The following is a 22,775-nucleotide window of genomic DNA, read 5'->3' on the forward strand; positions in this document are numbered from 1 at the left end:
GTGTGAGTCGCTGAATCATTTGTTACAGCAGTCACATGAAACTGGTACCACTCCGTGTGGCTTTGGTTCTGTCTGCTCTCCCAAGCCATTCCTACCTACATCTCTGGCCATCAGTCCGCCACTGTATCCAACAAAGGGGAAAGTTTGCAGGGAAGGAAGGGGACCAGCATCAGTTGTAGCACTCCCATTATGTGAAGCAGCCACTGTTCTCCTCTGCTGTGCTGGTGAAGGTTGCATGGGTGTCAGAGGAGACCAGAAGGGAAGCCCACAGGGCATCAGGAGTCGTAGTCATGAGAGAATACTAATACTGAGGCATGCTTCTTCCCAACTTCCTCTCGTATGTTGGTTGGCCCCGGGTTTTCTTTGAAATCCACTGGTTGGAATCACTTCTGCAGGGGAGGAATTTCTCTACACTGTCCCAGTCCCGGGAACAGAGTTGAGAACCCATTCAAGTCTTAGGTGATCACAAAACACAGGGTTTTAATTTCCCTACAGTTATGTAGCTAGGTGTTATTTCTCCCCTATTTCACGGATAAAGAAATTGACTCAGAAAGATAATGTTTCATGTCTGTCTAGTAGGTAGGTAAACCTTGGACCTGAACTCAAATCAGTGTTATATGTAAATCTTAAGTTCTGTTTCCTCATTCCATCCTCTCCCCTTTTCTCTTCTCCCTTTCTCTTTCCTTTTTTTTAAAATTAAGGCAGGGCTTTGCTCTATAGTCCACTCTTATCTGAAATTCCCCATGTAATCCAGGCTAGACTTGAACTCTCTACCCTCTTACCTCAATCTCTTCCCTGAGTACTGGAATTAGAGGTGTGTCCTACTATACTAGGCCACAACACAACTTGTCCCTATCATCTCTTGGGACCAATATAATGGATGAATTCCTTTCTTCCGTTTTCTTCTTTCCTTCATTTGCTTCCTTCCCTTCCTTTCTTTTATTCTTTCCATCCCTCTCTTTCTTTCTTTCCTTCCTTTCCTTCTTTTCCTTCCTTTTCTTTCTTTCCTTTTAATTTGTGTTTGTTCTTACAAGATAATCTCCCTTGAACTTGGGATTGTCCAGACTCAAACTCTCAGGTTGGCCTGGTTAGTTTTTATCAACTTGACACAAGCTAAAGTCATTGGACAGATGGGAATCTCAATGGAGGAAAATGCCTCCATAAAATCTGGCTGTTGACAGGCCTCCAGAGCATTTTCTTAATCAGTGATTGATGGGGAAGGGTTCAGTCCATTTTGGGTGGTGTTGGCTTCTATAAGAAAGCAGACTGAGCAAGCCATGAGGAGCAAATCAGTAAGTAGCACCGCTCCATGGCCTCTGTACCAGCTCTGACCTTTGGGTTCCCATTTGAGTTCCTGCCTTGGCCTCCCTCAGGGGACTATGATTCCGAGTATATAAAACAAATAAACCCTTTCCTCCCCAAGTTGTTTTTGGTCATGCCGTTTCATCACAAGCATTGAAACCCTAGCTAAGTAAGGCTCAAGAACTGGGATTACACTGTGTAGGTCCATGCTTGGCCAAGCTCCACATCAGCATTTACTGCTTTGATTACTCCAACCTCAGTAACGTCTTTTCAAAACATTGATTTCATTTTCGTTTATGCATGTGATGCATGTGTTTGGCTTGTGTGACTGCATGCCTGATGTTTGTGTGCAAGGGTGCATCTTCAGAGGCCAGAAGAGGGTGTCAGACCCCTAGAGATGACTGTGAGACTCCTGGCACACCCATGCAAGAACTGAAATCAGGTTGTCTGGAGGAACAGGAAGCACACTAAAGCTCTCTTAATGTCTTAGCCCCAACCTCAGCAATATCCGAGGTCGTCACCATCACCACTCCAGCCAATTACCAGCCCCATCTGCTCCTGCTTTGGTGTGAACTGAATGTCGGTATCTTTTCCCGTGTTCATATCAGGGGACTTTGGGAGGCAAGTAGGCCATCAAAGCAGAGTCTTTTAATCTGAGAGAGATGCTGACAGGGTCTCATGATACAGGCTAACCTCTTACTGTGTAGCTAAAGATGACCTTGGACCCTCAATCTTCCTGTCTCCACTTCTCAAGTGCTGTGCTATCATGCCCAATTCAGGTAAGTCTTCTTGGAAAATAAAACTATAAAAGGTCAGACACCCCCCCATTTCTCTCTCCCATATGAAGACACAGTGAAAATCAGTAGTCAGCATCTTAGTATACTAGTCAGGGCCTTTTAGAGGAATAGCATTTATAGAGTGAATATATCTATCTATCTATCTATCTATCTATCTATATATATATATGTGTGTGTGTGTGTGTATGTGTATATATATTATAAGCATATATGAATATATGTGGACTTTATTAGAAGGGCTTACAGGTTGTGGCCCCACTAATCCAACAGTGGTTGCCTATGAATGGAAGGGCCAAGCATCCAGCAGTCATTCAGTTCGCCGGGCTGTATGTCTCAGCTGGTCTTCAGTGTATGTCGTAAGCCTGAAGAAGGAAGAAGTAGACTGTGGTGGTAGTGAACGAATGAACTTGCTAGTGGGGACAAAAGCAAGCAGGCAAAGAGAGCGAGCTTCCTCCTTCCGTGTCGTTTACATAGGTTGCCAGCGAAGGTGTGGCCCACATTAAAGGTGAATCTTTTCACTTGAAAAATCTGAATTGGAAGTGGGTCTTCCTGCTTCAAAAGGTTTACTCAGTCCTCACAGGTGTGTCTATGCATATGGGTTTTAGTTAGCTTCAGACGCAGCCAAGCTGACAACCAAGAAACAGTCCCCAGGAGAACCCAACCACAATGGGTCTCTGATCTTTTTTCTTTTTTTCCAGCCTTCCACTTTGAGAACTAAGCTTCTGTTGCAATGCAAAGGCCCAGGTAATTGTAATTTCTTAACCTGGAGTCTTTGGTTCTAGGCTATTGTTCAGACCAGGAATCAAAATATGATCACACATATCCTAGAACAGTCAAACTCCTATAATAAAGAACACAGTACCATACATGTTTGACCTACCTATAAGCCACAGTGTGTGCCGTGACCATGCAGAGAGACAGAATTAAGTTCGAGCCATCTCTAGGTGCCCCTGGGCCAATCACTTAACTTGCATTGATCCTTATCTGGAAACGTCAGATGCATGGGTGCTAAGGACTGAGTGGACACCCATCCGCTCACTGCACCTTTGGCACAGTCTTCACTGGGCTGACCAATATCTTTGCTACACACCCCAACATTTGTCTCCACACAGCCCATCAATCATCTCTGCCAATGAGAAAAGAGACAGGCTTCTACCCAACTTTATAGGTTCTGCCTAGGATCTGACTTTCTACTCCACTGTATGGTTTTCTCAAACCACTTTGTGCCGCTGCCACCAAGAAGCCACGTGGCAGGAGAGAGCTACAACTTCCTAGGCTGTTTTTTTGAGGAACCAGAATTCTCACCAGGGACAAAAGAGCTTCATGTGTTCATCCATCTGCCTAGTCACTCCATATTTCCACAGACACTACACATGTGCTAATGTGCAGGGCAGTCTGCATGTCCTGTGAGTGCAAAGAATAAGTCATAAGCAGGCCTCACAGTGTCACAAGGAGCTAACTGAATACAGTAGGAAGCAGATGCAGAAGCCAGAAATCCCACTGCAGGTTATGATGGGTGGGTGCATACCGGGTTGTGTTACCCAATGGGCTTCTATTCTGGTGAGGTCACAGGACACGTCCTAGAATAAGCCAAGACTACATTTGGAAGGAGAGGAAAAAGTGAGCCTCGTGAATGCTCGTTTGTTTGTAATTTATTTCTAGACCTTCTCACACAGAGTATTGATTAATGTTAATGTTCAAGAAGGTCCCGTGTGAAGCCAGTCTCTTGATTTTATAAATACAGAAGCTGAGATTATGGGATATCAACTGTATGGGTGAGAACACTTGAGAAAATCATACTTGAGTACATTTGATTCTTCTGACAAAAGTTACCATCATGTGACACTTTTTCCCATGTCACCAAGCATCCTCCCGGTTGGTTGAAGCGTTCAACGGGATGATGCTGTTTGGATTGCTTAAAGGTAATCTTTTCTACCTGCTTAGTGTCCGTTTGAACTGTGGTGCTGTGTGGAGATTGTGAAAGAATTTGAAGGCAATGGACCCAGGCTAAGAGCAGAAGGGAGATTACCAAAGGTCTGATTACCAGAAGACTGATCCTGGGGTCACCCTGAAAGGCTGTTTGTGAGTTTCCTGGGCCTGCCATGGTATGGACTGGGTGATTCAAAACAGCAGAACTCCATCCTCTCTAACACTTAAAGGCTTGAAGTAGATAAGGCCATGTGACCTCACCAGATCAGAGACCCAATTGATGACATAACCCAGGCATGTACCCACCCATCATAACCCTCACAGAAGCTTCTAGCTCTGTATCTGCTTCCTCCTGTATCCGGTGAGCTCCTCGAGACACTGTTAGGCTGGTATGTCTTATTCTTCTTTGTACTTTGAAATTAATCTCTCCCCCTCCCTCCTTTCCTCCCTCTGTCTCTGCATCTATATCAAAATTTTTCTCCTGTCACAACGACACCAGTAACATAAACTTAGGACCCTCTCTACTGTAGTATGCTGTTTCTTCACTGATTATACTGCAGACTGTTTCTAAATAAGATCGTTGTCCTGGGTTTCAGGTAGATATGTATGGGGGAGGCAGTCTCATTCAATCTAGTAGAAGCTCCTCCTACAAGGACCAATTCTGCCCCTTCTTTTCCCCAGCTATGGCCTTTCCCCATTGTTCTTCAGCTCCAGTATAGAACCAGAATGGTTGGGTTACCCATAGGGCTGAAGCCTCAGGGTTGATCAACCCAGCTGTAAGGCCAACTGAACTCAAGGCTGATCCAGGGAGTTTTAGGAACAAATAAGTTTACATACACACACACACACACACACACACACACACACACACACACACTAATTCTCAGAGAACTAGAGAACTAGACAACATTTCTGCTACAAACAAAACACAAAAGTATTTGGTGCCAAAGGTAAAGACAAAAAAAAATTGATCCTTTTATCTTGAAGTCAATGACTTTCAATCCCTTTTTTTTCCTGAGTCTGTCACACAAAGGACTGTCTCTCTCAACTGTGGCTCTCATGGGATGTCTGTGTCTCTCTCACACTGTGGCTCTCATGGATGTCTGTATTTTCTCAGCGGAAAAAAGAGGCAGGGGCAGAAGTATGTAAAATTTTCTTATTAGAAGACTTGCTATTTGAACATAATTATTTTATCTTGTTTTACTTATTTACGTTTTTGTGTATGGTATGTATGCATACACACCCAGAGGCCAGAGTTGGCATGAGGGATCATACTGTACTGCTATCCACCCTTGTTTCTTGAGAAGAAGGTCTTTCACGGAGCCTGAAGCTCATTTATTCAATTACACTAGCTGGCCAGTGAGTTCTAGAGTTCTGCCTGTGTCACCCCCCACCCAAGCCAGTGCTGGGATTCAGCTGTACACCGCCACTCCTGGGGGATCCAAACTCAGCTCTCATGCTGAATTTGCATAGCAAGCATTTCCCACAGAGTCATATCTCCAGCCCCCTTGGGTCACATTGGTTCCTTCCCTTCCTTGGAGTCCTGCGGAGCATCGCTGCATCCTTTCGGTGGTACTTCTCACAGGTACTTCTCACACCCTTTCAGTAATCATTTCTGATGGATATCATCTACTTGCAACCAAAACAGCCATGTCACCAATAAGAGCACATCCCCAAGGGGCAACAGCGGAAGGCCAAGTCAGGGTGCTAAAACCTGGAAACAGCAGCCAGAGTTGAAACCAGCGATGTGGAGGGCTACAATCTCCCCATGCCCACCTTAGCTACACAGCTTCTCTGGAGCCCCAGGTCCTCTGTCTCACATCCCACTTCCTGCCACAAACAGCACGTGTCTCCATCTCTACAGCCATCATTCTGACCAGCCTGAGTAGCTTCTTTAGCACTTCTAAGTGCTTCTCCCTCCATGTCCTTGTTTTCAACCAACCCACCCCAATAGGGATGGGTCTTTCACAGTAGATCTCACCATGCCTTTCTTCCCCTCAAACCTTCAATGGTGCCTCTTTCCTTTAAGACAAAGACTCCACTTTCCAAAGCTTACAAACTCTTGCACAGTGAGCCTTGTTTACCTCTCCCTTGCTCAATGATTTGTCCCCAAGCTTAGAACATACTCACTGATATCAGCTCTCCACTTCTGCCACCCTAGAAGGTCCAGCTCAAAGGCCACCTCCTGAAAGCGGCTTTTGGGATGACATCTCTTGCCCCAACATGCTCACTCAGAATTGTCCTCTGTCTTTTGTGTTCAGAACAGTCTGCCTGCCGTTCTTTCTGGGACTATAAAAGGGAAGATGGATGCCTCGCTTTGAATTGCTAACCTAACTATGCACCTCAATAGAACAGATACTCAGCGCAGAGGAACTTGACTTTCGCAGCATTGATGGACTGGAAATAGTTCGAGGGTGTGAAGGAATGAGCACTCACAAAAGATGCTGGGGTGAAAACTTTTCTAAAGGGGCTCCGTGGCTCACCTTTAAATTCCTCTCAACTTAAAAACCTCTGCCAGCCATTTCCCGTGAATCATTTGGACAGATGCACTAATAATGATCATTTGGAGTGAGACTCTGGTGTCAGCGCCTCATTCACACTTCAAAAAAACGCGTATTCAGAGGCGCACAAAAGGGGTGTAATTACCATTTCAGAAGAATATGTTAATTTGATGCAATGCATTACTGCTCTGACAGCTCTCAGCCCTTGCACCAACTGATTGTGTGTGTGTGTGTGTGTGTGTGTGTGTATATACATATACATATATATATATATATATATGAAGAAAGGATATTGCAGGAAGGAAAAATACACTTTTCTTCCCGCTCAAAATATAAGGAGTAGGCAAAGGCAAACGGATGAGGGCCCTGTTGCTGGGGACTGGAGCGGGAGGGGAAAGCCGTGAGCACAGCATGCTGGCCAATGAACAGCTGCACTGACTTTGCATTTCTAACAGAGATGCTCCCAAGTCTGTCTGAGAGGCTGCCTCAGTTTACAGGGATTACTAAAAGTCCAATCAAGGTAGAACTGGTGAGGCCAGCTTCCACTCATGACTCTCTACTCCAGGAAGACCCAACTAGCCTGTCCAGGCTGGAGCTGAGCTGCAGGGATTGGATTTCTGAAAGCTCCTAAGACCACTTCCTCCATGCTCTCTCTAGAAAGCTTCCCTACCCCCTGGCTTCAAGAGACCCAAAGGTCCTCTCTAAGCTGAGAGGACATGGGACTTACCTAAGCTGTGGATCATTCCTTTCTAGATCCTGCATTGGCTTTGAATGGATTTAACGCGACACCTAAAACTAGGTTATGAGGAGGGAAGGGGTCTGTGTTTTTAGTTCACAGTAGTTGAAGTTGGAAGTCCAAAGGGAAGTGACATAATAAGTTCAGCTTCTGGGAAGGGTCCTCTTGGCTGGAACCCCACATGGTGGACAGTACTGTGGAGTCATTGCACACAGAAGGAGAGATCTCATGGCAAGACAGGAAGCCAGAGGAGCTGGTCATCAGCCTTGACAAAACCTCCGTTATGATTTGAATGTGACCCCAAAGGCTGTGTGCTAAAGGCTTGGTTGTCAGCTCGTGGCATTACTGGGATGTAGTAGAACCTCTAGGAAGAAGGTCACTGGGGGACTGCTCTTGTAGCACCCCATTTCTGCCTTGGCAGAGGTCTAAAAGTGATGGAGCCAAGTGCCCACAGACTGAAGTCTAGGAAATGGTGAGACAAAGCAAATCTTTCCCCCATCTAAGTTGTTTTTCCCAGGGATTCTTTTCTGGGACAGAAAGTGATGAAGACTTTCTTATGCGAACGAACCAGCTCCCCTGAGAGAGTGCTGTATCAATTTCTCCAGAGAGTGATACCTACCATGTCACTTCCCATTAATCTCTCCCTCTTACAGACTCAGTCACCTTTCACATTGCCACCCTGGGGAGTAGACTTCCAACCCCTGCAGGGCACACTCACCCTTAGCAGCCAGCCATTTTCCTACTTGAAGGAGACACTGAATGAACAAGATAGGATAACCGAGATAAAATGCTTAGCTTAGTAAAAATGCATAACAAATGGCGCTTCTTCCAGTTATTATCTTATTATCCTATATTATAATCTCATTATCCTATATTATCATCTCATTATCCTGGGGAGTAAGCTGATTCCAAGTAATTATCAAAAGGGATGAGAAAGTGATGACCTAAGCAGTAAGAACCCTCCTGGAGGCACGGGAGATGTGCTTCTCCCGTTTCAGGGGTGTGGGTGGGGAAGCATCTGTTTATGGAGAGAACATTTGACTTACAGTGCTTTCCAAGCTCCTAGATGGGAGGTGGAGGTACTCAGAAGAGGGACGACATTCTCCTCAGCTGCCAGGTACTGATGCCAGGGTGCCAGGGTGGTCCAGAAGTGCAGGAAAATGCTCTGGCACTAGATGCATTTCCCCAACCTCAGAAGGAGCAGAGATGGAGGATAAAGGTATCTTAGAAGAAATCAAGAAGAAATGTCCATAATAACAGAATTCTATACTAGCTCCCACCTTCTCACCTTGATCTTTCAGAGAGAAAGGGCAAAAAGAGCCCTGGAACTCAGGCCTGCTCTGGGCGAGGGCAGTCAAGAGATGGGGAAGGAGGAGTAAAGAAAGATGAGTGGGGTCTACTTATAAAATACAACACACTGGGCTCAGTTCCCTTCCTCTCCTGTCTGGGGAGACAGCTGATGCTACAACAAAGGAGCCAGAGGGTGTGCCAGGTGGCAAGAGAGGCCACCCAGAGCCACGAGCAGGGGCAGGGATGCCCACGTGTGTCATCAGCAATCCGCGGAATCCATGACTGAGGTCTGCGTCCCCAGAAAAAACCTAGAGGGAGATTTTTATTTGGTGGTAGTGCTACAAGGCCAAGTGTGTCAGGGGTCACCCTGGCAGACACCCTATTGATCAGAAAGGCCAGAGCCCAGTCTACCTAGAAGCTCCAGGGGTGAGCTCCACTAATGAACTCCCAGTGAGCCTTCCTGGGAGGGACTCCATGGTTTCCATGGAGAGTAGGCTGGAAACCAGACCCCGATAGTCTGATGTGGTTGGAGGGACCCATATAGTGATAGATTAGCCCTTCTGCCTTCAGCGTACAAACTGAAGTATTAGGAACAAAGGACATCATGTTCCAGGGGGAAGAGGACATGGCAGACAGCAGAGAAGATAAACCGAGAGTCTTCAGCGGCCTGGGTCCCAAGGGACAGTCTGATGAGGCAGGTCCCAAAGTGCCAAGGGAGGAATGCTGTTGAGAGTGGCCCCACCCTGGCCAGCAAGCCATCCCAGCCAAGCGGCTTCACAGAGCTCATTCCTGTCGGTTCTGAGGAGCGCCCTTTCTTAAGACGCCCGCTTCACATCTGCCAGGAACTTGTCACAACACGCTGATTGGGTTAGAACCAGACTTTTCACTGCCACCTGCTTGGAAACTGTCACAACAAATGGCTCGTGTATACACTGTCAGCAGTGGGAGACGTGGCCTTGTGCCAGAGCAGAGGTACCAGGCAAATTCAATTGCTTTGGAACTGCCTTTAGGAGGGAGGCTGCCTTAAGATACCAAGTCCTACATTGGGTCCGGCATGGGGCAAGAAGATAGGCTTCCTGTATAAGCTCAAGGCTTGGAGGCGGCCCGCTTGGGCCCGGGTTCTATTGTTTTTTGTCCTCTAATCCGTAAACCGGTCCCTCCAAAGGAACTCACAGCCACACAGCCAACAGGCATGTGCCATTCAATTAAGCCAAGAGAGACATTTAAAGAGAGAATAGTTGCTTGGACTTGTTTGCAGTGTTCTGTTAAAAAAAAAAATCTGGAGAGAGAAAATATGGCTCCAGGAGTAGAATTGATAAAGCATGAGGAGGCGCAGAGTTCTCTTGGATGCCAGCAAACGTGTTTACTAAAGCAACAATCAATTTCTATGGCTCTCTGTAGTTTCCAAATCCTTTACTATCTACTGCAGTGTTCCATTCATAGAATGCGTCTCTGGGAGAGACAGAGTGGGTGTGATCCTTCTTTTTCAAATGAAGAAATTATGAGGCGGTTCCGCGTGGCCCATGCTGCGTGTTTAGAGGGCCATACATAAGAACTCAGTGACCTCCATGGAGTCTCTGGCTCTAGTCATGTAAGCAATGGGGGTAGATAAGAGCTGAAGAATGGTATTTTGCCTGGAAACAAAGCAAAGAAACCCAAATGAATGGAGAAAGCTGAAAAGAAAACCTTTCCTTTGGTGAAATGACTTAGTGGATTAGGGTGACCTTATTGAGGACAACTTGGGGTGCAGCAGGGTGTCAGTAAACCTCCAATGCAACCCACATCAGAACGGTGCCGGACTAAGCTGGAACGGAGTGAGAGAAAGGTCACAGGGTAGGACACGAGTGGACACTATCTGTCATTATGCAGTAGGAGGAGCACATGCTGTAGAGCTGAGGTCTGAGCCAGTCGACCGGGAGAATGTGGCACCCTCTATTCTATCTCCCTGGGTCTGAACTGACCCAGCTGTTAAATGGGGCAGCCGCTGTCTACTTTAGTAATTCATGTGAAACACGGCATGTGTTGTCCTGGAAAATATTGAAAACGCAATAAAGTGAGCATGGTGGCTGCCTGGCTCCTGAGAACTTGGTCACTGGCATTATACATCAGCCAGTTCTCAACAGAAGACACTGTGTGTCCCATAGTGCTACCTGGAGCTCAGGAGCAGAGAAGCATAGGGAATTGACTGTACAACTGCTGTGCACCTGGCCTTGCTCTTCAGTCGCTGTTTCCTGAACTCATTCACTCGTCTATTCATCCATTTATCTGTTTATCCACTCAACAACTGGGGCATTGGAATTCACATGGTCCCATTCCCTGTGATAGATGTTACTGATGCTCAAAGGGATTTTAAGCTCTTTTCTCTTTCTGGTACGTTTCTTTTGAAGTGGGGCTTCTCTGGGTGCCTTGCTTTGGACATTGAAATATGAATAAAGTTGATAAATGTGACTGCTGGGCAAAATAACTTGGGGAATTAAGCAGAGACCCCCAAACTCTCTTCCTAGGTCATAGTAGACCTCAGAGCTTGTGCTTGTGATATAGAATGACAGGTAAAGGCTCCATTGTTAATGAGGTCCTTGAGTAACAACAAAGAATACAACTCCATGGTAGGTCACATTAATTTAGAACACAGGAGAAAAAGTAGTCTTTGATATTTTGAGAACTGCTATATTGGGGGGGCTATTTGTTACTGTACCATACTCACATTTAGCTGACTAATATATCCACTCTATTTTTCATTTATTTAGTATGTTTTTAAAAAGTACTTCAGAATATACGATACTTTTAGGGGCTGAGAAACAATAAGGAATGAAACAGACTTAGTTTATGTTCTTACAGAGATGAAAGTCAAGTGGGAGGCGGGGTCCAGACAAATTTATAGATCCATATTTCAGTTAGCACATACTGTAGGGAAAAATAAAGCCAGTTAAGAGGCTTGGGGAAGATATCCTCTATGCAGCAAGTAGAGAAGTCACTCTGAGACGATGACAATGTCACAGGTATCTGGGTGAAGTAAAGGACTCAACTGTCCAGCTACCTGGAGAATCTTCCAAAGAGCAAAGAGTGAACACAAAGGGCGGAGGTCAACACAAGGCTGCATGCAACAGCTGTGGAACACACACCAGTGGGGTTGGACCCGAGCAGAGAGCAAGAAGATAAAAGATGAGGTCACAATCAAAACTCTTGGCTGAGAAAAAAATCCCAAGGAAGCCATGGCATATTCTAGAATGCAGAAAGAACTTCTACAGGTCAGTAAGAAAAGGGCATCAAATTTCCAAAAACATAGGCAAAAGATCTGAATGGGTAAAAGCAGGTGTTTAAATTACCAATAAAACCAATGCAATTTTCAGATCCTATTATTCCTCAGGAAAATGAGATTTCAAACCCAAATAAGGTAACAGTATACATTCCAAGAATAACTAAAAAGCCTGAGAAATGACCGGTGTTTAGGAGAACATGAAGCAAACACCACTTTCACCTTTTGTAGGAGTGGCAAACCACGCACGCACCCTCTGTTGTGTTCCCAATAAAAGCCAACGTTCTAGCAAGCAGAAGCACCAAACCTAGCCACACACCCAAGGGGGAAACGCACACAGCCCAAAGCTGCACACAGCAGGAATGGCCACCAACAGGAGACACAGAAACCAACTGCGCTTTGTTTCCACAACAAAAACCTCAGAGCAACATGAAGAACAGGGCATTAACAGAAGGCAAGCCTCCCCTCCGCCTCCCGCTGCACACACATGCCCTGAATTATGTGGAATAATGTTTAACTCAGAAAAACCACCGTTAAGATCTGGGCACTCACTGAGTAAATTGTGAAAAGCGAAGGGGGGGAGGGGGAGATGGAGTTGGGAGAGATAACTTGTCAAATTAGAGAGAAAAACTTGGGCTCTTGTTCTAGATAGGAGGAAGAGCCTCAGGGATGTTCTTAGGGCAGAAGTGTGATGAGACTGGGCTCAGGAAAGACAGTTCTGTGTGTGCGCCGTGGTAGTATCCAAGTGGGTTGGGTATAAACAGAATGGCTGCAGGAGTTGAAGGTGAGCTCTTCTACCAGGTGAAAGAGCAGAGGTCAGATCTTGGGTGAATGGATGTAACTCCAGAAGGCAGGATTGATGGGGCATGGGCCTAGAAGGGGCCAAACCAAAGACACACACTTTGGTAGAAGGTGGCTGCCAATTTCCAGGCTGGAAAGGACCAAAGGAGGGGCAGCCTGGGAGTGAGGAGACCAAGAATTAATTTTAAGTGTAATTTTGAGGCACCTATTTTTTTTAATATTGTTTTTTTATTTATTTTTGAGAAATATTCATGTATTTTTTATTTTATTTCTTAAAAAGAAAACAAAGTATTTTTTAATTTTACATATAAATGCCACTTTCTTTCCTCCTCCCATTCCCTCCACCTTCCCCACCCCACTCCACCCCTTATCCATACTCCTCAGAGAGGGTAAGGCACATTGCTTTGGGGAAGGTCCAAGGCCCTCCCTACTATATCTAGGCTGAGCAAGGTATCCCTCCAAACGGAATGGGTTCCAAAAGCCAGTACAAGCAGTAGGGATAAATCCTGGTGGCACTGCCAATGGAAACACGGTCCGCCCCAGCTATAGAACTGTCACCCACAATCAGAGGCTCTAGCTGGGTCCTATGGTTGTTTCTTCCCTGTCTGTCTGGAGTTGGTGAGCCCCCATTAGCTCAGATAAGCTGTTTCAGTGGGTGTCCCCATCATGGTCTTGACCTCTTTGCTCATATTCTCACTCCTCCCACTCTTCAGCTGGACTTTGGGAGTCAACCTAGTGCTCCGCTGTGGGTCTCTGCCTCTGTTTCCATCAGTTGCTGGATGAAGGTTCTATGGCGACATTTAAGATAGTCATCAATCTGACTACAGGGCAAGGCCAGTTTGGGCACCCTCTCCACTATTGCTTAGGGTCTTAGCTGGGGCCATCTTTGTGGATTCCTGGGAATTGCTCCAGTGCCAAGCTTCTTGCTAGCCCCATGATGTCACCCTCAGTCAAGATATCTCTTTCCTTGCTTTCCGTCTCTGTCCTTCCCCCATCTCTATAGCCAGATTCCTCAAATTCTTTGAGACATCTATTAACTCATCAATAAAATACCAAACTATTGACTAATTGAATTTGGATTAGTAAGTGGCAAATATCCCATAATTCTAACACACACTACCACCACACAGATTCACACACGTGTGTTTACATACATACACACTATATATGTTCACATATACACATGCATATTCTCTCTCTCTTTCTCTCATTGACTTAAATAAGAGAAGATGGCCTTCTCCCCTTCATTTGATTCTTTAAAGAAACATACTTCTTATGTGTTAAACCTCAATTGACACATAATAGTTCCATGTTTATGGGGCAAAACATAACATTCCAATACATGTATGCAGCATGCAACGACCAGAATAGGGAAGCTGGCACGCCATTCCCTCTGGCAGTCATTACTTCTGCATGTTGGGAAACATTCAAACTCCTCCCTCCCCACTATTTTGAAATACACAGTAATTGTCTACAAACAATTTCATACTGGTGTTCTGCACTACAGAACATTAGACCCTCTCCTCCTACCCGGCTGCATCGCATGAAAAAGCAAATCTTCAGGGTTCCTTTAATCTGTTTCACCTGCCATCCTGCTCCGGGAATCATTGGACTGAGCACGCATGCTGTCAGCCTGGAAAAATAGCCAGATTTGAAAGGCAGATTGCCTCGCTCAACTGGTAACGGCACTCTTTCTGGATCTTGTTGGTGCCCTGGTGTCACCTGGGCTGTCACAACAGGGGCCACCCTCCTGCATGCCCACTGCTAACACCCTGTGGCTCTGCTATCCTGTCACGGAGGAACGGGCTGCCCGGCCAGGCCTGCGGTCCTCGGCCTGTCAGAACAGATAGCCTCTGTGCCCTGTGTGGAATAAACCCGTCGTTAGCGAGCCTCTGTAGATATGCACAAGACGGGAGAAATGTCATTTTGGTAAAGGCCTCAATTAAAGAGAAGAAAGGCTTAGTAACAACATTAAATATTCCAGTTTCAGGCCGTTAGGAGCTGTCATACCGGGCAGTAGAGTCACCCGGGGCCTGATTTTCCACACCGACTTTGCCTCTTGCAAGCGGCCGTGATTTCTCAGATGTTGCCTGTTATTTCTGAGCGCTTGTTTCTGCACTTTTCAGTTGACCTGAGACTCGGATAGGCCTGTGGTCAAGATCGAAGGAAATGTGGGTGGATCTTTCGAGGATTCTGGGTTGTAGGAAACGTGCCGAAAATCCTTCTTCGCGTCTTCTCCTACCCCGGGGCACGGGAATACGACTGCATCCTGTTAATATCAAGAAATCATCTTTGCTCTTCCATTTTTATTGTTAGAGTTTCAGACCATGGCAGCATAGTCGGGCTGTCTGCTGAGGCCCACCACCCACTGCAGCTCAAGCGTCTGCTCTGGTTCTTGCACTGACCCTGGGCAGCCACAAGATGGCAGTATGTCACCAGGTTGCAATTTTATACCCTGGTACTTGCTCAGGGAATCTACCAAGGTCAATTCCCGGGGATCCTTAAACTTGGGCACCCAGTGATGCCAGAGGGCTGTGAAGCCGCAACTAAGACGCCTCTTCCAGGGGATCTTTACGTGGTACCTTCCAGGCTGAAAGCAAACTGACCCTGTAATTCATCTTATCTATGTTAGGTCTCAAACCCAGGCTGAGGTGCCTGTTAACAGCGAAGCAGACCTTGTTTATTTGCCATTCACTCAGCATAGCCAGTATCTGTTATGGAGACTTCTTGGCTGGCATACTTGGATCCCTATCTTAAACTCTCCAGCCCATGTGTAGTAGGGAGAAGCTGTGCTCTGTCGCCCGGCTAGCTTAACCCCCGAAATAATTACACAGAAACTGTATTCATTTAAATGCTGCCTGGTCCATAAGTTCTAGCCTCTTACTGACTAACTCTCACAACTTGATTCAACCCATTTCTATTAAATCTGTGTATCACCACGAGGTCATGGCTTACCATGAAAGATTCAGCATGTCTGACCTGGTGGCTGGCTCCATGGTGGCTATCTCTGCCTGCCTTCTTTCTCCTAGCATTCTGTTCTGTTTACTCCACCCACCTAAGGGCTGCCCTATCAAAAGGTCAAGGCAGCTTTTTTATTCAACCAGTGAAATCAACACAAACACAGAAGAATCTCCTATACCACCCATGGACTTGGCCGAGCACTTCGGTCAGCTTCTTGTCTCTACATAACCCAGTCATATTGGCTATGCTACTTTCTTGGCCTCCTGGTTTGCTCCCGGCCTCTTGCTTTCTCTTCTCCCCTCTCCTCACTCGGCTGGTTCTGGCTGATGGTCAGGATCACTCTGGACTCTCCCAGATGCCCCTGCCTGTGCTCGCCCTTCTATTATAATAAAAACCTCAATCCCTTGGGAGCAGTCACGTCATCCTTTTCCTTCTTTGTTTCCCCAGTCAATCTGGAGGAGGGAGAGACTGTGTTCCAGACATTATCATTTGCAATTGTGTGCTTTTTAGGAACCCAGAATTACCAGATGAGAAACTGGCCGAGCTTCCTTGGGAGCTACCTTAAGAAAGTTATGTAGAAATGGAGGCAGGGGAATGGGAGGAAAAGAGGAAGTAGAAGAGAGAAGAGAAAGAAGGGAAGGGGCTGGGAGCAGAGGAGAAGTGAGGAAGGGGGGACTCAGCTGTCTAGTGCCCCAATCGTCTTTCAACCACAGCTGCCAGAGAGACCCAAACAAACCCAGGGGAAGAGCTGCCCAGCGGAGCCCCGTCAACTCACAGGACTAGGAGAGCATGTGACAAGGTGGCCATCTTACTGCGACAGTAAGATGGTAAACAGGCACAGGTAGCCTGCATTTTAATACACGGGTCATTCTCTGCAGTCTTGAAGGGGAAAGCAGAAAGTCCCTCAGGTGAAAGGCCCTCAGCCAGTTTAACCTGAAATCCAGGTCTGCCAGTTCCATTGGGGAGCCCTGGGTCAAACAAACCAAGACACCCCTGTTTCATCTCCATTAAATGAGAGAAATCCAAGTGGAAAGTCATTTGTTAATTGTCAAAATCATTAGGGAAGGTGGGACTTCCTCCTGAGCCCACTGCAGATGACCTCAGGTCAGGTAGGAGGCCCAGGAATATCTGGGCTGCGAGCATCTTCCAGTGCACACACAGTTTTTGGCAGAATAAGTAAATAACATTATATATCGCGCTTGCCTGCCTGCTACTAATTGAAAAATTGCTCTGATTCATAAATGCAAATTTATTTAAAAGAATCACCGACTCTCCTAGGAGCATTTTGTCATTGTGTGTTCTCTCAAACAATGAACACCAGCAGGAGCTCCACAGGCAAGCCTATCAGGAATTTCACACTCATAAACAGGCCTCTGACTTAAAAATAGTTGAAGCCCTTCTAGCAAGTGAAGTCTATTTTATTAATGAAGAAACTGCAGCTGGAAAAGGAGGGGGCTCACAGGTGGTTGCTAAATATCCTAAATAATTCAGATTCCAAGTTCTCCACCTTGAAGCCGAGAAGCAGAGTCTCAGAGCTATACGCAGGGACCTCCAGGACCCAGAGCGTGCCTCTCGGGTCTGCTTCTAAACCAGAAACCATGAGCTGAAATGACTGTAAATGGTTCGTTTGGGGGTTTTGTGTTTGCGTGCCAAGACAAGATCTCACTAGTGCAAGATGCCCTCAGGTTCACTGTGTCTTTGAGGATGACCTTGACCTTGAACTCCTGACCCTCCTGCCACCCTCTCCAGAGTACTGAGATTACAGGCAAGCATTACCACACTGGTTTTGTGGGGTGCTGGAGATGAAACCCGGAGTTTCATGGGTGCTGGGGAAGCACTCCCTAACACGTACTATTACATCTGGAGCCCAATGTGTTTGCTTTAAAATACTGGCTGTTTAGGGAGGTTCGGTTTCGACTTTCTCCATTCTGAGACTTCCTTCGTCGGGATAAAGCACACACCAGGATTCTGTAGGCCTGCCAAGCTCTGTCCCTATTTGCCCGGTCATTAGCAAATATTTATGGAGCATGAAGGAGTTTGGAACAGGCCACTCCCAAGTGTGACACAGCACTGTGCTGGTGACTTTGAGCTGAGGGCGTTTGGGGAGCCTCCACAGAGAGGAGCTTCCCTAAAGCTTTCTCTTAGAGTTCCTTCACTTGACCTAAAGACAGGGCCTTCTGGGAAACTCACTGATTCTTCAGCCCCAGCTAACCAGAGCCACAGGATCTTAATTCCAAGTAACAAACGGCCATGATAGCCTTTAAACTTCCCTCTGAAACTCCACAAGCTCTGCCTCCATCTCCTGCGCGGCTCTTAACATTCTTATCTTCCAAGCTCCCGTAGAACATTCCACAGAGCCCTTAATACTCAATGGCTTTTCAAGCTTAAAGTTCCAAAGTCCTTCCACAGTCCTCCCCAAAGTACGGTCAGGTCTGTCACAGCAATACCCCACTACACTGGTACCAATTTGTCTTTGTTAGGGTTTCTATTGCTGCTGCCAAAAACAGTGACCAAGAAGCAAGATGGAGAGGTTAATTCGGCTTATTCTTCTACGTTGCTGTATATCCACTAAAGGAAGTCGGGACAGGAACTCAAAACAGAGCAGGATCCCGGAGGCAGGAGCTGATGCAGAGGCCACCGAGAGGTGCTGCTTTCAGCCTGCTTTCTTACAGAACCCAGGACCACTAGTCCAGGGATGGTACCACCCGCAATGGGCTGGGCTTTCCCCCGTTGGTTACCGATTGAGAAAATGCTTACAGCTGGATCTTGTGAAGGCATTTCCTCAACTGAGGCTCCTTCCTCTCTGATGACTCTAGCTTGTGTCACGAGGACACATAAAACCAGCCAGCACCGTAAATAAAAAGAAAGTTAGGATGCAATAAGTGATTTGCCGTGGTAGAGGTTGCTACGGGGCACTGTGTGGGTGCACATGCGCTCTGTCTGCGCGCTTAGGACCCTGATGCCTACTCATCCATCCGGTCCCTTCTTCTGCAGGTTTTGCTGCTGCTGGCTCAAGGCCACAGCATTCAGAAAAACACTGCCAGGCTCCTGGCACTGAAGATACGACTTGAAGTCCTTGTGGAGCATGCGCCCAGCATCAGTGATTGACCAGTCCCCAGGTGGGGCAGCATCTGCCGTGTAACTGACACCCCAGAGGTCTCTGACGGACCCGGCTGAGACTAAGACTTCACTCTACTTTGGGTTCACCCCCTTCCTTGGCCTTCTCCTTTAAGGGTGGGCCCCTGTGACCCCGTTTAACAGCAGAAGAAAAGCACAATATGTGAGCATCACCCTCCCTCTCCCAGGTCTCTGTTGGGACATCCTTTCTCCCTCACAGTTATTTGTCTGCCTGACCTTTCCTTGGAGACCTTATCACGGACGAAATTGGTTTCCCCTCTGAATGTTCTATGATTTAAACTCGGGACCCATAGACTGTGATGGGGTCTGTCTGCAGAGTGTGCTATGTCTGGCTGTTAAGGAGCATCCACAGTGCTGGGAAGCATCTGTAAAGGGAGTGAGAGGCAGGAGTGACAGTTGCAGAGATGTGAGTTAGGAGGGAAGACATCCTGGCAGCTGGTCCCGCTAACTGGGAAGATACAGGGAGAACAGTGAGGGAGAGTTCTGTGCAGGAGGATGTGGGGGTCTGCAGAGCAGCTTGGGGCGTCTAATCATAGATGCATCAGGATTTCTGAAGATGACTCCCAAAACGGGATTTCTAGTAGTGGGGTGCAAATCTGCATCCCAGAGCCCTGAGTCTTTGCCGTGCCCCCCAACACCAACAGTGTGCTTTAACTACACAAATTCAATTTCATTAGCCTATCTGTAGAAAAGTTACAAACAGGAAGATGACACTGTATTCAGTGAGGTTCTAGACCTTTCTACATGGCTTCTTGTGAAAGGTTCATGTATACAAGGAAAGAAGTGAAGCTCTTGGAAGGCTGAGTCCTGCCTCTGCTTTCTGGCCAACACATTCTGGCCTTTGCTGTGAGATAAGACAGCACAATCTCCCTTATGGGATGTGGGGCTGGATAGGTGGGTGGGTGGGGTTGGGTGTGGGGTATCAAAGAGCTAACAAGTCAAGAAGTCAAGTCAGCTCCAGGAAGAATGCTCTGGGGGAGAAGTCTCCTTACAGTACCACTTGGGCCAGTGGTATTGGACCAGTTTTACAGGAAAGCAAACTGAGGCTCCAAGGGGTTAAGAAAGTTGACCCAAACTGTGTGAATGGTTCTGTTCTAGAAACATCATCTCATGCCTCCCGTGTCTGTTGGCAAGGGACAGTGCTGGGTGTCAACAAAGCCTGTGAGCTTTCACACATCACTGCCTCACTCTAGAAAGAAACCAAGATATTCCATTTTAATTATTTTATTATATGAAGGGACATTCAGTGCTTTGGGGATAATTAACAGATTTAAATACAGGCTCGGGCGGGACAGTCTGTGAGTTCAAAAGAATAGCTTCCAATTAGCGCCTGTATAGTTTACCTGTGGACGAATGACTTCTAAAGACTCTGTTTAAGAAAAAGGTCCTCTTGCCTTGTTTGATAGGCTAAATATTTCTTTTGAAACTGCGTCTGTTCTATTAATTTGCTTAATAGACTTTTGACTTTGATTTCCAGGAGAGACAAGGCTCCAGGGACCTCAGATCTCAAATTCTTGCTATGACAGTGAGGTCTCGTTAATGAGGACTAATTGTTGGAGGATACGGCTGAGTTACCGAGGAGTCAGAACTGAAAATCTGCCGTACCACTCTGTCATGTTGAAGCCATCCCATAATTCAAACCGGCTCGCAGACCTCATCCATCCATCTCCACATACAGCAGACCCTGGCTTGCAGGAATAGATGTGCACGATCTAAAATTATCTTATTAACTACTTGAATGCAAATGAATGATTTAAAAATGCTGGAAGGGACTGGAAGAAATGAGTTCTTCTAGATGCTGGGAACATCAGTCCCTCAATCTCTCTTACCTTATTAATTTGCTTCCCAAACATTTTGTGGAGCCTCTGCAAGGGAGATTTCCTGTGGGCTTGTCCTGAATTCTGGAGGGTCTGAACTCAGTCTCCCCATTCCCTGATTGACTTTTACCCTTTCTCTTTTGGCATCACTGATCATGTCTCTGTACAGCATTCTGTTTCTGTGTGGTTATTGAAGATGGAGTGAACTCAAAACAAGAAATGGGGACCAGACATCAAAGCTGACAAGCATGCTCCACTCTGCCCGTCTTCTGTTTCCTGTCAGGGGGAGTTGGACAGGCTTTCTTAGCCACAAAAGGGACCCAGCTCTTACGTGAACAGGGTTTCTCCACAGTACCCATGGCAACAATCCCAGGATCTGGGTCTGCATCATTCATCCAAACATACTGGTCTGTGTCTGGCTCCCCTCTTCCTGTGCTTATTCGATGCCCACCCCAAGCGGGTGAGAGACAAGACCCTCACTCTGCAACAATAAATTCAAGAGTCTAGCAAAAGTGAAATAGTTTTTATTTTTTGATCTGAAAGAAACAGATGATAACCTAGCAAAAATGGCTGGTGTCCTGATTTATCACAAAACAGTGGTTTTCAGAGTTCCTGATCATTAAACATTCCTGTCCTCTTCCCCCCTGCACTGGTACTCCAGAGAGTCACAATCTTTGCATTTATCTGCCATAGTCCACACCTCAACCCCTCCATCTGATTGGTCCAGGACACGGAGGTAATCTAATGCATATCCTCCTTTTCAGACCCTGTGCTCAGTCACACAGCAGGCTGCCGACAATCTTTCAGCCTAAGATGAACTGAGAGCTGAGATGAGCAGGTACCAGCTGCTAGGCAGGGAAGACAGGGGCCCAGTGCCTCCTGTTTGTCTGTGGCTCTCTGATGAGTTCTAAGCCCATTTCATACTGGAAATGGAGCAGAACAACTTCTTTCTGACAATGAAATGCTCAACTATGGCATAAAGGCAAGTTGACAAGCTGAACGAGTGGGTGAACAGGAGAACTTGGAGCTGAAGAAAACAGTCACTGGCGTCCATTACCCTAATTGTGATCGATACTCTAGACAGGAGAAAATGTCCAGCAGGGGGTTGGGGACATTGTTCAGTCAGGAGAATGCCTACTTATAAATATAATGACATATAATAAATATGATGACATGGGTTCAACGCCCCAGGACCCAAGTAACAAAATATCAGGTATAGTGGTGTGTATTTACAATCCCGGCGCTGGGAGATAGGGTACCCTGAGATTCACTGACCGGCCAGCCTAACCTACTTGGTGAGAGCCCTATCTCAAATAAGGTGAACTTCTTTCCAGTATGTGACCAAGCCGAGGGAATGGCGCCACCCACGATGGGTAGATCTTCTCACCTCAGTTGACCTAATCTCCGAGGCATACCCAAGACTAACCTAACGTAGGCGACAATCTCTCACAGGTGTACCCAGATTTTCTCTCCAAGGCTTACTCAAGGCTAGCCTAATCCAGATGACAATCTCTCACAGGTATGCCAGAGGCTGGTCTTCCATGTGATTCTAGATCCTGTCAAGTTGACGGGATTAACCATCACAGACACTGTTCTCCTTACGGTTAATATTGTTATTAAAAAACCACGACTGAAAACAAGCTGGGGAGGAAAGACTCTACTTGGCTTTCACTTACTCAAGTATCATACTCCCTCACTGAAGGAAGTCAGGGCAGGAACTCAATTGGGGCAGGAACCTAGAGGCAGGAGCTGATGCAGAGGCTATGGAAGGGTGCTGCGGACTGGCTTGCTCAGCCTGCTTTCTTAGGACCACCAGCCCAGGGATGTCACCACCCATAAAAGGCTGGACCTCCCCATCAATCTCTAATTAAAAAATGTCCCACAGCTAAAATATGGAGGTATTTTATCAATTGAGGTCCCCGCTTTTAATGTTTTTAGCTTCTGTCATAAAACTAGCCAGCACAGATACCAAAAGGTAAATGAAGCCTCCAGCTCCCCAAGCCATGTAGCTGTGTCCTCCCAGGGAGATTCACCCCAGCCACAGACCCTTCCCTCTGAGTCTACAAAGAACAGGGAGGCCTTTCTCCAACAGCACACAGGGAAGCATCTCCCACAAGAATACAAACTCAAGAGGGTAGGGATCCTGCGAGCATTATTTCATCAGCACCTAGAAGAGCACCAGTTATAGGACTGGAATCCTGAACCAGTTGAAGGAACCTAACGACTCCATTGTTTTTGGAAGCCACT

The sequence above is a fragment of the Chionomys nivalis genome, chromosome 7 (assembly GCF_950005125.1).
Source record: "Chionomys nivalis chromosome 7, mChiNiv1.1, whole genome shotgun sequence".
Lineage (NCBI taxonomy): Eukaryota > Metazoa > Chordata > Mammalia > Rodentia > Cricetidae > Chionomys > Chionomys nivalis.